Here is a 19,240-nt window from a genome sequence, read left to right as displayed (position 1 = left end):
TGACTGCTTCAATGCGGCGTGGCATGGAGGCAATCAGCCTGTGGCACTGCTCAGGTGTTATGGAGGCCCTGGATGCTTCGATAGCGGCCTTAAGCTCATCCAGAGTGTTGGGTCTTGCGTCTCTCAACTTTCTCTTCACATATAACACATGCTAATTTTTTGAGAAGATCCTGTATATTGTGATCAATAGATCTCTATTAATGCCAGCATTGGCTATACAATAGGTACATGCCAGTGCCCAAGTGAAAAGCACCAAATCTATTGTATGTTTACTGGTTGCTGGGGGGAGGGGGAGTGTCATAGAAGAGTTACAGTAAGAATAGAAAGATACATTGCATTAGCTTAGAGGAGTTGTGCTACTAGGTGCTGCAGAGTTTACAAACCAGGAGGTGCTGACAAAACATTGAGACTCACCAGAGCTCAGCAGGTTTATCCAGCAACTTACACCTTTCCACTAGTTCCCTGCTGTCAACCAATCCTATACAGATTTTCTTTAGAGCTCTTTTTGTGCTTGTATTTTTAATTCATATTTTACAGCATCTATCAAAATTTGCAATGCACAAAGTTGTGTGTATTGTAAATAATCAAATGTTTTCTATGTTTTTTTTTTATCAACTGGTTGGCTAAGTTTTCAATGCTAACTTCCTGTGCTCATGTCAAATACTTCTTCACTAGACTGAAAGCAGTTTGTGTTATTCCCAAGCTGCTCCTGCTATCCACTCATCACGTACATGCGGTATTCAGAGAGGAGTTAGGAGAGGCGCCAGCCATTATTTTGTCTGGTCAACACAATGTTGACCATCGCCCACCCCCTTCCTGTTCCATCGTGAAGAGAGAAAGTGGGTGAGGTCAGGTGATGGCTTTGCACAGAAGAAGTAAATCCCAGTCTTCTGGCAACTCTGGCAACTTTGTCTTTTGTTAACACATAGTGTTGGTATTTTAATTTGGGACCATGGTATTCAGTAGCCAAACATACACATTCAGTACCATTTTAGCAGTGATTAGCACAAAACAGCAGGACAGGGAAGCGCACACCATCCAGCTGTTTGGTGCTGAAATGGTGCTGAATGCATGTGTTTTCAAACTACTGGCCTAGAGATCATCATTGCAGCTACAATGAGGTGGGGGAATTGGGTTTGGTCGGTGACTATACAGAGGTACACTGCAGGTCTCATGGAAACCCAGGGTGGGCCCCTGAGGTGCAGAGTATGAGTGGGGAGTGCAGCAAAGAATTTACCTCTCTGGGCTCCACCAGTGATAACCTATTTTTTCCATGCATACTGTCTCTATGGGTACAGTGGGCCCTCTTGTCATATAACTCAACGTCAGGTGTTCTGTAAGTGTAATTACTCAATAACAACAATGGAATAAAAGTTATAGACTGTAGTTATAGACAGGATTCATGGAGAAGATAAATTGGTGGTGGAGCCAATAGAGGTGGATTTTCTGCTACTCTCCACACACCTACACTGCATGGGGGATTACATCAGGCTAGTAGCTACCTATACTCGGGCACTACCTATACTTGGGAATGCATACTGGCTACCTATACTGTAAGGCCCATATGACTACCTATACTGAGGGTGCTATCTATACTTGGGGGGCTCAATTCTGTCTACCTATACTGGGGGTCTCTTTGGCTACTTTGATGGGTGTTATTTCAGGTTACCAATACTCAGGGACTACCATTACTGGGGAGGGCATACTGGCTACCTACACTGTAAGGCACCTTTGGGCTCCTATACAGAGAGGACTATCTATACTTAAGTGGCTAAAGTGGTTTAAGTGGCTGGATAGTGTAATGGTTAAGGGCTCTTCCTCTGACACAGGAGACCTGGGTTCAAATCTCAGCTCTTCCTGTTCAGTAAGCCGGCACCTATTCAGTAGGAGTCATTGGGCAAGCCTCCTTAACACTGCTACTGCCTATAGAGCACACCTTAGTGGCTGCAGCTCTGGTGCTTTGATTCCCCCTGGAGAAAAGCACAATATAATTGTTATTTGTCTTGTCTTAGTACTTAATGCCCCCTGACTAACTATACTTGGGAGCTGCCTAATACTGGGGGGACATCCCGGGCTACCTATACTGGGATGTACCTGGAGCTACCTAAGAGTTGGGGGCCCAACCATAATTTAGTTATGGGATATGGGTCCCCATGATTTTTAGCTATGCCCCTTTTTGGTACCAAACCACGTGATTTGAGAATGTTAGAATTTCTTAGGAATAGCTGCATTAAACATGCCTGTGTAAGTAAAGGCATAGCCCCAATCTCACTACCAGTGAACTAACAGATAGGATGAGCTATGACTTTAAGTATATATTTCAGGTGAATATGTTTGAAATATTAACATGCTCCATTTTTTATTGTAAGATATACTGCATATTTTTATATAGTTTGATGGGTTTTTTTCTTTTTTAGAAGAAGAAGAAGATTGGCTCCTACATATTACTTCTTACAAAGTTGTCTATGATGCTGTTGGGAAAAGTAGTTTAACATGTCAAAATAAGCAATTTCACATGGAAAATATACAGTGTAATCATATCCCTACGCCCACTTATTTTCTTTGTTGTAACCTGTAATGATTAATTCCACTCACATTCCTTTTTATCAAATTCAAATGTAAATCAGTTTTGCAAAACAATGTGTTTACAGCTGTCTTGCTGTGAAGTGTGGTATAATATCATATGTTGTGAAAAGGAAATAACAAACATCTTCAGTAATAATAAGTATGCAAAAAAAAAAAAACACACTGTTGGGCTAGCCAATCATATGTTAAGTAGCAAGCATGTTGAATTGCAGTATCAGCTCAAGCTACATTACTATGTATCATTTACCAGCATTATGTGAATTATTGCTTTAGAACTATTTTACTAAAATGATGACATCAAAACATGAAATACTCAGAGAAACTCCAAAACCTGTGAGTTTTGTCCTGCCTCTGACTGTCATGTTTGTTTGAGTGAGTGACCAGGCAAGGAGTATTGTCAGAAATGTCTCTGACACTTCACCAACTGACATGAGTGTCTGATATGAGTGAATGTAACGCATAGTTGCACAGTTGATGTAACAACTATGTGTGCCGATCAAAAATGTGTGGGACACTAAATTATTATTTATTTATCTTTTTACCGCACTCTGACTGTCTGATATGACTGAAAGTAAGGCACCTCATAGTAGAAAAGAGGTCGGCACCACTCTAAGCGTGAAGAAAAGCTCTTTTATTGCATCACCATTGTGGTTTAACAATGACAAACGTTGTTTCGGGCATAGCCCTTTTTCAAATTGCAGCAGCCATATACAAAAACACAAGTGCAGTGCCTTAAATACCCCACCTCCACTAAAATCACCAATCGGTGACTAACTGGGCAGAGACATGTCTTGGACCTGATGGGGAACTGCAAAAGCTAGTATGTAAATCTGAATTAACCATTTGCCTGCTGGCAAAATCACTCAATAGAGAAGATAAAGGTGCCTCCATTGGTCGTATGGCATCCGCATCACTTCCTGGCCATTTCTGGCCAGTCGGGAAGATTCACGACATCAAACAAAACCACACGTCAAAAAATACGCATGCATGCGTGATCATCCGCATGAAACACACGCCAACCGCGGCGTACCATGCAGAACGCGTAAAAACCGACGGCAAAAACCGCTTCAAAACCATGCGTCACAACATACGCATCCTAGCTTGGCTGTACGCATGGAACGCACCCCAAACGTGGAGTGCGCACCATAGCGTGTACGACTGATCCACAACGCGTCAAAAGATACGCAAAGCATGAGGCAATACGCATATGAGCACATGATCACAACAATATGCATGCATACATAAATACAAAATTGGACCACCCGAACGAAAGTGATGCTTATGGCACCTGAGTGTCAACTAGGCACTCATATTTTCACACCATACAAAATCCACTAATGTGGACAAATCAATAGTGGCACTATATCAAAAAGAAAAAGAAGAAGGAAAATTACAGCAGGCAAAGGATTCGATACGTCACCCTCAGCAGGTCCATCACAGTGCAGCCCAGGGATATCTAAAACAAAGTACAAAGCAATAAAATAAGTACATATAAATTCAGAATTAAATATCAATCAATCAGAAGAAGTAAGAAAGTTACAGGCACTAGGAATAACCCCGCCCATCAGACAGTGATTGACCATCAATGAATACAGAACGCCAGATCGTATTCCCGGTTAAGACCACCGGGCTCCATCGTCCCCAATCGTCTTATCCAGAACGCCTCCCTCTTACACAGTGCAATTTCCCTATTGCTTCCTCTCCAATCAATGGGCACCGAATCAATGATCTTAACTTTAAGTTGTGTAACCGAATGTTTCATCTGTGCAAAATGCTCAGAAACCGACTGGCCCTGCGTCTTGTGTCGTATTGCCGACTTATGCGACGAAATACGATCCTTGAGGCGCTGTGTAGTCATGCCCGGGAGGGAGGCGTTCTGGATAAGACGATTGGGGACGATGGAGCCCGGTGGTCTTAACCGGGAATACGATCTGGCGTTCTGTATTCATTGATGGTCAATCACTGTCTGATGGGCGGGGTTATTCCTAGTGCCTGTAACTTTCTTACTTCTTCTGATTGATTGATATTTAATTCTGAATTTATATGTACTTATTTTATTGCTTTGTACTTTGTTTTAGATATCCCTGGGCTGCACTGTGATGGACCTGCTGAGGGTGACGAATCGAATCCTTTGCCTGCTGTAATCTTCCTTCTTCTTTTTCTTTGTGATATAGTGCCACTATTGACTTGTCCACCTTAGTGGATTTTGTATGGTGTGAAAATATGAGTGCCTAGTTGACACTCAGGTGCCATAAGCATCACTTTCGTTCGGGTGGTCCAATTTTGTATTTATGTATGCATGCATATTGTTGTGATCATGTGCTCATATGCGTATTGCCTCATGCTTTGCGTATCTTTTGACGCGTTGTGGATCAGTCGTACACGCTATGGAGCGCACTCCGCATTTGGGGTGCGTTCCATGCGTACCGCCACGCTAGGATGCGTATGTTGTGACGCATGGTTTTGAAGCGGTTTTTGCCGTCGGTTTTTACGCGTTCTGCATGGTACGCCGCGGTTGGCGTGTGTTTCATGCGGATGATCACGCATGCATGCGTATTTTTTGACGCGTGGTTTTGTTTGATGTCGTGGATCTTCCCGATTGGCCAGATATGGCCAGGAAGTGATGCGGATGCCATACGACCAATGGAGGCACGTTTATTTTCTGTATTGACTGATTTTGGCAGCAGGCAAATGGTTAATTCAGATTTACATACTAGCTTTTGCAGTTTCCCATCAGGTCCACCACATGTCTCTGCCCAGTTAGTCACCGATTGGTGATTTTAGTGGAGGTGGGGTATTTAAGGCACTGCACTTGTGTTTTTGTATATGGCTGCTGCAATTTGAAAAAGGGCTATGCCCAAAACAACATTTGTCATTGTTAAGCCACAATGGTGATGCAATAAAAGAGCTTTTCTTCACGCTTGGAGTGGTGCCGACCTCTTTTCTACTATGATGTTCTGAGCACCTCGGTGGACGCAGAGGTGAAGGTCGAGGCATACTCATCTTTATTTTGGTGTGGAGCTCCTCCTGACTACAGAGTGAAAGTAAGGCACAGTAAGGTGTGTTGTTGTAGCTACATATGCTAATAAACAATCAGTAAGTGAGAACAAAAATGTGTTTGACACTGTTAATTAATTATTATATATTTTTATTACCACACACTGACTGATATCACTGAATGTAAGTAAGGTGTGTTGTAACTATGTACTGTATGTCAATCAACAATCAGTAAGTGAAATAAAAAATGTGTGAGACACTGTAAAGTATAATTATTTTTTCATTTTTTACTAGAGATTTTGGCAAACCGTTAGCCAGCAAATCTCTATGGGCCGATACTACATCCAGGTCGCTATGACCCGTATTAGTACGGCTGCGTGTCCTTGATCGCGCGCCTGTTGCTGGGCACTCTCTGCACATGAGCGTGACGTCACTCATGAGAGTGCCTGGCAGCAGGCGCGAGATCAAGGATGCGCACTGCTGGCCCAGCGCAGCCGTACTACTCAGGGTCATAGCGACCCGGTTGTAGTACAGGGTGAGGGGTTCGCCGGCGAACGGTTCCCGAACCGTTCGCTGGCGAACCCCTCACCCTGTACTATCTCTATTTTTTACCACACACTGCAAGTAATGCACAATTGTAATGTAAAATGTGTTGATGTAACTAGGTATGCTAATCAACAATCATTAAGTAAGAACAAAAATATGTGGGTGTGGGACACTAAATTATTATTTATTTATCTTTTTACCGCACTCTGACTGCCTGATATGACTGAAAGTAATGCACAGTAAGGTGTGTTGTCATAGCTACATATGCTAATAAACAATCAGTAAGTGAGAGCAAAAATGTGTGGGACAATGTAAATTAATTATTTTTTTTTTTTTTTACCACACACTGACTGTCTGATATGACTGAATGTAACACACAACGGCACAGTAAGGAGTGTAACTATGTACTGTATGCCAATCAACAATCAGTAAGGGAAAACAAAAATCTGCAAGACACTGTCAATTATAATTTATTTATTTTGTACCCCACACTGAAAGTCATGCACAGAAAGGTGTGTTGTTGTAACTATGTATGCTAATCAACAATCAGTAAGTAAGAACAATTTGAACAAAAAGTGTGGGACACTAAATTATTATTATTTTTTTTACTGCACGCTGACTGTCTGATATGACTGAAAGTAATACACAGTAAGGCGTGTTGTTGTAACTACATATGCTAATAATCAGTAAGTGAGAAAAAAATGTGCGGGACCCTAAATTATTATTATTATTATTATTTTTATTATTATTATTGTTGTTGTTTTTACCACACATTGACTGCCCGATGTGACTGAAAGTAAGGGACAGTCCCACAGAATGGTGTATTTTTATAAGTATGCATGCTAATCAACAATCAGTAAGTAAGAACAAAAATGTTTGGGGCACTAAATTATTTTTTTTTTTATTTATTTACCACACACTGACTGTCTGATATGACTGAAAGTAGCACAAAGTCAAACAGTAAGGTGTGTTGTTGTAGATATGTATCTATGATAATCAACAACAATAAGTAAGTGAGAACAAAAAAATGTGTGGGACACTAAATTAATATTTTTTTTTTATTTTACCACACACTGAATGTGTGAATTGACTAAACATAATGCCCAGTTAGGTGACATGAGTGACACTGTGTAAGGGCCAATGACAATCAATTACTTAGGCACAGTGGGCTAGAATGGTGTTAAGGGTATTGGGGGACCCCTATCTGGTGCACTAAGCAGTACACCTAAGAAGCAGCTAAAGAGCACAACATAAATATCTGCTCGCAGTTCTGCACACTTCACATGCCTCTCTCCTCTTCCTGGCATAACATGCACTGTTTGTCCATTGCTATGCAATATCTGTCAAACAATTGCATGCTCCCCTGAACAAGCTGGATATGAGAAAGACACTGTGAGAGTGAACGAGACAGATTGTCTCTCTTTCCTAACACACTGTGGCTGCACAACTTTTACACAGCTGTGAAGGAGGAAACCAATAATAGACTCTCTAAATCATGCTAGAACAGTATCCCCTCTGGAAGATGGTGTGCACTGCAATGTGGCGCTGACTCCACTTTTCTGGGATGCTGTGTACAACTAACAGCAAGGTGACAGGTTTTTTTCCCCTTATTACCACAATGGCTATCATAAGTGTGTTCGGTAAAGAAAATCAGTGCGGGAAAACACAGCATTCGGTATTTTAGACTTCTGTGTGCTCATTTATAAAAATGATTACAGTTGTGATAGCAGTGCAGTGATTTCCTGAACTAGGCTGGCTCTAGGCTGTCGGTAGGCTGTCGGTAGGCTGGCGTAACAGAAGAAGCTGCCTGAGTCCCTCCGTGCGCTGCTCTCACTGATGCTGCTTGGGAGGTCTGTCTCCTCTCCATTGACTTAGCTGTAATTCGCATGCTTATCGCTACTTCCAAGGGAGCGGTATTCTCCGTCCTCATACCGCTTGCTCTAATCTTTATGAATTGACATTTAGTAACATTTTTTAAGATAATCACCACACAAGGCGGTAATTTATCGCTCTGCTCGGGAATGTCAGCTTTTCATGCGGAAACAGCCTTTATGAATAGACATTTTGCTATGTGCTCAGTAAAGTCAGCTGTTTTCAGCATTTCCACACGCGGGAATGCTTTATGAATGATAGCTTATGTATCAGTACTCTCCTCTTTTCTAAAGGGATTCTACAAAAAAATGCATACTTCGATAGTTGTCCTTTAATGAATTGTAAAATCTGAAACTTGGATCTGAATTATACGTCTGTGACAGCCCCTGATTTTGTACAGTAAGCCTGCAGTAGATCATAAATGTGGCTCTTCCTATCAAACCAGCTGGATGTTTCCTGTTTTTGTCTTATAGTTTTTACATCCTTTACGGGGAGATGCAACCGTTATGGGTGTAGCTCCTAGCTCACTGAGAATTAGGGATGCTCATTCGGATTCTCCCGCAGAATTGGCATTTCTGATCGGAGAAATTGGTGCTGGTGGAGATCGGAATTTCTTCAGAATCAGAAATCAGCATTTCTAGACGTCCCTACTGAGAGTCCAGATACATTTGCAAATACATTATTTAATGAAGGAACTTCATACTTGGTACTCCATTTGCATTTGATTAATTTCCAAGATGCATACATTTGCATACAAATGAAATTAACTTTTTTTTTTTAAATAGCATCTCAGATCTGCTGAGCAGCTGAGATCTGCTAAAACATAGCCATTAAGTTGCATTGCACAATCATCTCACAATTGTGTATGGTATAATTTAATTTCAGCATTATTTTCATATACAGGTGAACAGCCACAAATCCCCAGTCTGCCATTACAATATCCCCTAGCCTTGCTGAAAACTTTATTGTATAAATACTATTTTGCTCAGAAAGAACGTTTTATATGTTATTTTCACAATGTACTATAACTGAGAAGGGATACCCCACTGACACACAGTATTTATCTCTCTGAGCTTGTCAGCAACAGATCTCTTCCTGAAGTGTAAAGTCCTTGCCGAGAAATCTGCAAAGCAAGTCAAATAATGCCCATATAAATAAATTCTACACCTCAGGTGGGCCTTTCTTGAGATCTCCTTCTTTGCAGGATATCTCAATAGAAAGCGCGCAAAGGGGCGAGATTCAGCTGCATACATCATAAGTGTTAAATATAAGCATATAAAACCTTGCTTGCATACAAGAAAATGCAAGTTTTAGTTGCAGGTATATTGCAAATGTAAAGATATACACATAGATTTGGCTACATGTAATGTGTAGCTTACCTAAAAAAAAAAAAACAAAGAAAGCAAATTTATAATACTGTGCAGGGGTGTCTCTAGCCATTTTGTTACTCCAGGGTTAGAAAACCTGTGGCTGGGCCACACGAGGTAAACACTTTACCCGTGTGGCTACTGAGAAGAAGGGGCGTGGCTTTAAAGGAGGAGCCTGGAGGAGAAGAGCAGTGTTAATTGCTCTATTGGCTGGGGAGAAGGAGGCGGCGTCTATGGAGGTGGAGGCACTGCTGAGCACATGAGGTGTAGCGTGCCGAGCACCGGAGTCGGGAGGTTATATTATATATTAAACAAAAACAAAAAAACATGGTCTCGGTAGCAGCAGCGGGGGAATGCGCCTGACCACCTCATGTCGCCCTAGGCAACCGCCTGTACTTGCCTGGTGGGTGAGACGCCCCTGATACTGTGCAAAAGCTTAAGGCAGGTGCTATAAACTAAAAATGCATTCATAAATGTGAACAGTTTTTTTTTTATCAATAACAGTGCAAACTGAATGAACAGAAGAAATAGTTAGTATGATCACACATGCCTTATAAACAGCATCAATACTTCTAGGTAACTTTGCATACAGTTTTTAAAGAAACTTGGCAGGCAGGTTGTTCCAAATATCTTAGAACAGTAACCACAGATCTTTTTTGTGTGTAGACTGCCTCTGATTCCTCTCTTCTGTCTCCTAATCTGATCCCATAAATGCTCAAAGTTGTTGAGATCAAGTTCTGTGTGGGCTTCCAGGATTACTTGTTCTTTGGTGCTCTGAAGATTGGGGGTGAGCAGGAAAATTTCGTAAAGTTGCATTTGCAGTGAAAATGGCTGATTTGCTTAAAGTACAACTGACCTGAGAGGGACATAAAGGCTGTCATGTATATTCACTTTTAAATAATTAAATAATTATTTAATGCACATTGCCTGGCTGTACTGCTGATCATCTGCCTGGTAGCCAGGTGCCACCCCCCCCCCCCTCTTTAGTTCATTTAGTACAGGTAGCCAGGAGTGCTGCCCTCCCCCCTCTTTAGTTCAGTAAGCCAGGTGTGCCTCCCCCTCCCCCTTTAGTACAGTTAGCCAGGTGTGCCTCCACCTCCTTTCTTTTAGTTAGCCAAGTGTGCCTCCCCCTCCACCCTTTAGTTAGCCAGGTGTGCCTCCCCCTCCTTCCTTTATTAAGCCAGGTGTGCCTCCCCCTCCTTCCTCTAGTTATCCAGGTGCTCCTCCCCCTCCTTCATGTAGTTAGCCAGGTGTGCCTCTTCTTCTTCCTTTAGTTAGCCAGGTGCGCCTCCCCTTTAGTATAGTAAACCAATTGGGCCCCTCTTGTATGATTTGCCAGGTGTGCTGAGACCACAACCCCCCCCCCCCCCTTTAGTATCATAAGCCAAATTAAGTATTCTTCCCCCCTCCTTCCCTAATAGAACAGTCCAGCAGCAGGGATTGAGTCACTCACCTCATCAGGCCCCAGCACTGAAACGTCTCCTCTCCCCTCCATCAGCCGCTGTGAACCCCTCTCTCCAACCGGCATCTGTGATGTGCCAGTGCATTAACGACATGTAGCTTCCTGCAATGTGTAGAGAAAGCAGGGTGGCTGTGGACTGGCCAGGTTTGTTTGCTGGCAGATGGCAACTAGTAACTGCTTGAGTGCCAGCTGCCCCTTCTCTTCTAGCGCCCTAGGCATCAGCCTACAAATCTGGGCCTGAAGAAGACAGCATCATTACTGTTGGCAAGGTGGTTCACTGTGGATTTTTTTTTTCACTCTGTGAGCAGAACATCACATGATCTGCATGTTCTGGGAGAAAAGGCTCCATGATATTGCCTAGGCTGAACATCACCTGTATTGGGGGGGGGGGGTTATACAAATATACAACTATATTTAATACAGTATTAAGAAAAACAGAACTTCTTGTGGATGACAAAAACATCCGGTCATTATTGTGTCCATATATGGTTAGTGCCAGGATAATCAAGATGTGTTTTGTAGTTTGTTTTGCATATTTTGGAGCCCAGTACTGCACAATTATAAATGTTGATAAACAGCACCAATTAACTCAACACTAAAAGAAAAGCTACTGGAGTGGCCTTTTATGCCTTTAAAAAGCTGTTCTCTTTAGTGAGTACCTAGTATCACTCACAATAAATTTATATTGCATTACAATAGAACAATTGTCCAGAAGCATGCCATAAATCAACATTAACTTCCCAGCACTAAAACAGAGAAGAATAGATACAGAAAACATACAGTATATATTCTGTTTTTATGGTTACTTCATATTGGGCTGGCTTTATAAGTTAATGATTTTAAACAATTTAGACTATACATCTAAGACTCTTGAACATTCTTCAAGCTGATCAAAGGGAATTTTATGATCAAAGCTGGAGGATGATTTAGACACGTCAAAGAACAGAGAGAAAGGCACTTTTTCTACTGCATTAATTTTGTATTCACTACTTGATTGTTGATAGCATAATATTGCAGACTCTGAAAAATACCCTTGAATAAAAGAAAATATTTAAACTGTGGACAAATGACCATTTAATTCATGTATTGATTTTTTTTACACTTTAGTCAAATATATCCCATGATCTTTTGTTATATTGCTAGGGTGACACGTATATTGGGAATCATGAATATGGTAATAGAATCCTATCTATTAATGGAAGGTTGTAAGTATGCACAGGCCTTGGGGACAGTGACTTTTGCAGTTATGGGAGGTGGCTTAGTGTGGGCGGTGGCTTAGTGCAGCAGTTAGGGCCTATTTCCACTACACGCAGATTAGATGCAGAATGGATGCAGAAACACTGGCTCCAATGAAAGCCAATGGGCCTGTTTCCACTAAATGCAATTTTTCTGATGCAGATTTTCCCATAGGCATTCATTGGAGTCAGTTTTTCTGCACCCATTCTGCATCAATTCTGCATCCAGACTGCGTGTAGTGGAAATAGGCCCTTATGGTGTTTGTGCAAAGTTGCAGGTGCATTTGTGGAAATGTACGGATTCACCTGTGGGCGGTGGCTAAATGTGGCACATGATTAAATTGAGAATTGGGGGGGGGGGAGGTTCTGGTAATATAATAAACTTTGAACCCAATCTAACAAATGTATTGCATTTAGTGCTGTTTTGTTTTTTGTTTTTGTTTTTTTCCAATTGTAATTCCTCCACCTTGATGTGGAGGAACTTTGACCATTTATCTACATTTCTATAATATTTATTCCTGTACAGCTTTTTCAATTGCTACTTTTATCTGTTTTGTTTAGAAAAGAGTACCCCTCTATCTACATCCCCACCTCCACCTCAGTCAGACATTTGTTTCCAAACTTGAAAAAATAAACTGTGTATAAATATGAAAAAAAAACGCGCAATTTACCAGTCCAGTATAAAGATGTAATGAATAGAAAATACCTATCAGCATATGATATTGGTATCATTTCTTGCAAGCACATTTCTAAAAGTCAAATACGTATTACAAGCTCTCTATATTGTTTAAAAACAGTAATTGATTGTAGAATGTCTCAAAGTTGAAAATCTGAGACCAGCACAGAGCTCTGTAAATGCACAAGGGCTAGACTGAAGTGATTATTTTTACCAACTGCTAAGGGGTTTTTAGCACCTTCTACCAGTTTAGATAGCAGATGACTTCTTCATTTTTTTCCAATATATTTGTGATTAATTATTGCTATTCTCTATCAGTGAACAAATTAATTCCGCCAAAACTAATCTAGTAAAATGTCTTTCATCAGCGTGAGGCATTGTCATTGTGTGCTATCATAGAGAAATTATTGCAGTTGTTGTACACTCATAAGATATAGTTGCAGTACATAGTTCTGTCAAAGACTAAAATATTTTCCTTGAACAGCAAGGTGCATCAGCTTATCTTTGTTTCTCACTGAGGAGCCCAGATCGTTAATTTTAAATTAATAGGAAAATGTCTAAAGAGGTTCTCATAAAATAATGTATCATTAATATAGGACAATGTGGGCTGCCAAAATCTTATGTGACGTTGAATTTATAATATGCAGAAGCCCAAATCCACCTGGGGCCTGAGTATAATGAATAAATAATAAATCACAAATGTACAAAGAATATATATGTTATGGCCAGAACCCGAAGTTTGGCCACTTCACGTTCTGGCCGACCAATGTGCGAAGTGGCCACTGCGCCAGTGTTAGAAATTAAATGATTCCTGTTAAGATGAATGTATTTTCTGGCCGTCTCGCTGTGGCCAAATGTATAAAAAGTTAGTTTAATTAAATGAAAAGAAGTCGGCGGAAAATGTAGCAGATGAAGCCGCCGGCTTCTGCTCTGCCTCTCTGTCTCCCCCCTCTTGCCTCTCTCTCTCTCCTACTGGCAGCCGGGGGAAACGCCTGTCCCCGAGAGTCGTTTGTCGTGTCAGGGAATCCTGCCGTTTCTGCAGAGTGGGTGCTGGCAAAACACACACACACACACACACACACACACACACACACACACACACACACACACACACACACACACACACACACACACATTTTTTAGGACATGTTCTGACTTTCAACCATCAAAATAATGGGAGCAGGCCCATAATCTTAGGTAGTGGAGCTCTCATGGAGAACATCTCAGGGTGGTTGGTAAACATTTTGAAAGGCTCTGATCTGTAACAGACCCAGCTACAGGATACTACCCATCTCCTGAGCCAACTGGCTGCCATTGGCCCAGTGCCTGAGGGAACCATTTATGCCACTATGAATGTGGAGACCCTGTACACCATGATGATGGTATTGTGGCCTGTTGCAAATATCTTCAGCGCCGGGACATACCTGTAGAGCCATTTACTACCGTGTTTCCCCGAAAATAAGACACTGTCTTATATTATTTTTTTCCTCCAAAATACGTGCTAGGGCTTATTTTTGGGGAAGTCTTATTTTTGTGGGGTAGCCAGAAACCCCTAGTATATAGCCAGATATGCCCGCCCAGTATATACCCAGACCCCTCACCCTAGTATATAGCCTTACCCCCAAGTATAAAAAGTGTAGAGTAGCCTCTCCCTCCTGCTCCCCCCACTGCTGCTGCAGCTGATTTACCTCCTCTACTCCTGACCCACCTCCTCCACAAAGTCGGATCCCCCCTGCGGGTTGCGGCTGTGGCTAATGCTGTGTAGTATTCAGGTCTCAGATCAGTGGTGAATGCAGCTCAAGTTGTGCAGTAACAGAGCCGGTATACAGAAAGTGATCTCTGTTTACTTCCTGTAGAGGGCGGCGCTGTCACTGCATAACTTTACCGAAGCTGCCTTCACCGCTGTTTTGAAAAGTGAATGATGCAAAGTATTAGCAGCAGCCCGAAGGGAGCATCCGACTCTCTGGAGGAGGGGGGCCAGGAGTAGAGGTACCAATCAGCGGCATGACGCAGCGGCAGGCGGGGGGGGGGGGGGGGGGCACTCACAGAGGAGGGGTTGAAGCAGTAAGCATTACCCCAATTTCCCCAGCGCCAGCTGTCCCTGCAGATAGGGCTTATTTTTGGAGGATGTCTTATATTTCAAGGGTGCTTGAAATATAAGATAGGGCTTACTTTCGGAGGATGCCTTATTTTAGGGGAAAGATGGTAGACTGATGAAATTAATTCTCAAGAGAGCTTTTCCATCTCTCTGATGAATTGCCTGTCTTTGTACCAGTTCTAGAAGGCCAATGTCCTTTCTATAGTGTGGTGACTACAATACCCCAAAAATATTGTCAGTTTGTCTATAATGGAGGCACTAAAGACTGCTTGAATTTCTGGTGTGCTGGCCAATCTCTGGAATTTGACTGCCTATGGACAGTGTCAAGCGTGTCTGGCTGCAGGTAGAGCCAGGACAAGGTCCTCCAGCACCCAAGCCTGAGACACCAAAGTTGCCCCCTCCTACACTGTGCCCTGAGGCTGGAGCCTCTCTTGCCTCTCCCTCGGCCGGCCCTGGCTGCAGGACCCACAATATATGAAAGAGAGGTACCTGCACTATTGATTGTATGATTGTGTTGTCTGATGCAACTGTAGCCTAATAAATCTGCCTTTTTATGCATAATCCTAAAAAATAATTCACAATTTTAGAGTCTTTCCTTTTAAATGAATTAACGTTTAAGTCTGTTATCCTTTTTTCTTTCTAAAAAAATAAAAGCGATATTATCTTAAACAATTCTTGTGGTTAAATTGACATGTCAACAAACAATATTATTCTGATACATTGTTATGGTAATATGTGCTATTAATGTTATTATTTCAATGTATCTTACAGTAACAGTGTTTTTAAACAATACATCTTATAATTAACATTGTCATAAGAATATAATTAAACTGTCAATATGCCAGACCTTGTGTCAGATTTCCAATAACATATCTCAAGTTAACAAATATGATGTGTAAACTAAAGCTGCATATTTAAAACCTCAGAAGAATTTACAGTTCCTTTGTTCTTTAATATATTTCTGCAAAATTCATCTTAATTTTAACCTTTCTTCTTGCAACAGCCAATAATTTGCATGATATTGTAAGACTATAGACAAACAATGTGCCAATCAAATGTAGCCAACCGACAACAATATAAACAATTTAATAAAAGTGGGTGTAAGATAGTCTGCTTTCTGTTTTACTACACACACACACGCACGCACGCACACGCACGCACGCACGCACACGCACACGCACGCACGCACACACACGTTTTCGGGAGAGATAGTTGAAGCAATTTACATGTCAATTTTGCAAATGTTGCTACAAAAATCATTTTCATCCAAACTACTAGCTCATAACCAGCAGGAATGTCTGCCATGGGACTAATCCCAAAGATGAATGCATTTTGTTGCACTACTTGTATAGTGCCAGGGTAACAACAGCTCCTGCGGCCCCTGCAACCTCTGGGGGGGGGGGGGGTTGCGTGGCTCTCTCCTACTTAGTGGCATAGCTAAGAAGCCGTGGGCCCCAGTGCAAATTTAGCATTGGGGCTCCCCAAGCATGCTTTGGATAACAATTGATACAACACACCAAAACCGGTCAAGGACAACCACAGTGTCAGAGGTGCAAGAAGGGGATGGGGAATTGTGTGTTAATGATCACTACTATTCAAATCAACTATAGAAGTGAATATTATCAGCACAGGACCAATAAAAAGCTAATACTGTGTTTGAAGGGTGGGCCCCTCTAGCCCAAGGGCCCCAATGCGGTCGCTACCTATGCACCCCCTATTGTTACGCCACTGCTCCTCCTCCCTCATTACCCACATGCAGCGTAACACAGGTAGTGGAGTAATGTTTACCTGCTGTTTACCTACTCCAGTACTGTGGGTCTGCTCCATGCACCAATATTTTTAGTTAACTTTAAACACATCTTATTTTTAGTTAACTTTAAAAGGTGAGCATAATAATCTAGGCATCCATGGTAACAATGTACAAGAGTCTAAATTGCTGGATGTAAAAAGGCTAAAAAATGGGAAGGAAAGCTTTGGAATGAAATTGTGACTAGTGTATGCTGTTGATTCTGTTTTTAAGGTGATAAGTCTAGTGGCTCATACACTCGGGGTACGGCTGTCGCCGCAACCACATGGCACGCGCGTGTTGCGGCGACAGGTCGCCCGTGTGTATGACGCGCACTCCCCGAACCGTCGCCCATCGGAGATGTCGCCAGGCGATTGACATGTTCAATCTCCGGCTACAGCTGTCGCTGCAACTTCACCGGAACTGTCGCTAGTCCCGCGTGTGTATGCAGGCTAGCGACAGGAGACCTACGCGAGTGAATGGAGCATCCGGCCGGGGGATGCTCCATTCACAAACAGCTTCCGCCGCGTCTCTGCCTTTCTGGCGAGTCGTGTGGACAGCTGTCGCCGGCAGGGAGCTGTCGCTCCCTGGTAACGTGCGCGCATGCAATGGGGGACAATTGTCCCCCGTGTGTATGTAGCTTAAGGGTCATGAAGTAGGTTTACAGGAATCGTGAACAATGTACTACATACATTATACTTAAGCAGTCTGTTCAAGTTACAACTTTTGACTTGACTGGGTTCATTTAAAATTATGCTTTTTATGAAGGAGATGTCCTATACCTATTAAAGTCGGATAGCTTTTACTATGTGTGCTGGTGCTGCTGCATTTATTAAAACAGCAAAATGAAGAAAAGCAGACAGAAGCCTTTTCTTAAATTATGCGTAAACAATTATAGCCAAAATGACGTAGATTTCAAGTATGTCTGATGAAAATAATTATAAGGATTCTCCCAAAAAGCCATAACATATCCCAGAAAAAGAACAAATATGAAGTTGGACAGTGTTGTGCCAATTGGATTCAGCTGCTGTAGTGTAAGGAGGATATTTCCAATACTTTGAGAAAAAATAAAAATGTAGCAGAAGAAAAGCAGCACCAGCAATGGCTAGAGCACTATAACCCCCTACCCCCTCCCACAGCTGCAGATGTTGTGGGCTTATGATTACATCCCTGAAAGTAGACAAAATATATTAAGTCCATTTTGGAATAAACTGCCATGTAGTAGATCACTTAGTGTATGCCAGAATAGAAGAAAAAAACATGATTTAAAAGCTATGTTTCAAAGATCCAAGAAGCTGGATTCAATGAAGACCAGGTGCTACACTGGGGCATGCTGGGGCACTGCCCCCCCCCCTCCCCTGGGAATCACTGTGCCCCCCTGAGTTAACTGTTTCCAGGCTCCAGCAGCTTACAGTGAACAGGATGGAGTCTGTAAAAAACTCAGTCTAAGTCTATGTAGGCATTACGTAAACCAAGGGTTTGTATTTATTTGCTATAAATACCTCACAATCCTTGATTGTAATTCATTGTAATTAATGTATCTAGATGACGCATATTTTTATTAATTTTTCTTCAATAATAGCACCATCATTTTGACAATCTGCTCTCCTCAAAAGCCTCTGAGTTCTGTTTGTGATGTTTACATTTGGTTCCTATCGTTGCTGAATTAGGTAGTGTGAATTTTACACTAGACTTAGGCAAAAAATATCTAAAGCTCACTATACAAACATTGATTTTGATCACCCAAATGGGCCCCCCAAAAAACATTTAAAGAGGAACTCCAGTGAAAATAATGTAATAAAAAAAGTGCTTCATTTTTACAATAATTATGTATACATGATTTATTCAGTGTTTGCTCATTGTAAAATCTTTCCTCTCCCAGATTCACATTCTGACATGTATTACATGGTGACATTGTTACTGTGGGCAGATTATGTAGCTGTTCTGGCTTAACAGACAGCTGTAAACAGCCATTTCCTGTCTGTGAACATTGTTACATTGTGGCAGTTTGCCCAGAGTACCGTACGGTACCAGAGCCTCTTGTGGGAGGGGTTTCAGCACAAAATCAGTCATACAGCGCCCCCTGATGGTCTGTTTGTGAAAATCATTATATTTATCATGTAAAAGTGGGTATCAGCTACTAATTGGGATAAAGTTCAATTCTTGGTCGGAGTTTCTCTTTAAAGCTGGAGCCGCTACTGAGACCAATATATTCTACAAGCAAGCATAGCAGCTGTTTCTCACAAAACTATCAGAAAAAAAAATATATAGTGAAATCTGAAAATAGCTCTAGAACTGATAAATATACTGGAAAACTCATTCCACGTCGTACTGATGTTTTGTCATCTTCAACTAACTTTTGAAAAGAAAAAAAATGACTTCAATGTGAATAGCAATAGAATAGTGAATCTGACAAAAATGAAACAGTTTGGTTTGGATCTTCAGCATATTATGACATGTCAAAAGAAGTGACAGTACAGGTGATGCTTCCAAACGAGGACTTGCAGTTGTAATAATGTAAAAAGGGAAAACTAGTGATTTATGCATCCAAGATACTGACAGGAACTGATATCTGTATCCATAAGTAGGAAAGAACCGTATGCTATTGTACTTGG

Source organism: Hyperolius riggenbachi, chromosome 1, assembly GCF_040937935.1.
Source record: "Hyperolius riggenbachi isolate aHypRig1 chromosome 1, aHypRig1.pri, whole genome shotgun sequence".
Lineage (NCBI taxonomy): Eukaryota > Metazoa > Chordata > Amphibia > Anura > Hyperoliidae > Hyperolius > Hyperolius riggenbachi.
Note: the sequence above shows the minus strand (reverse complement) of the source record.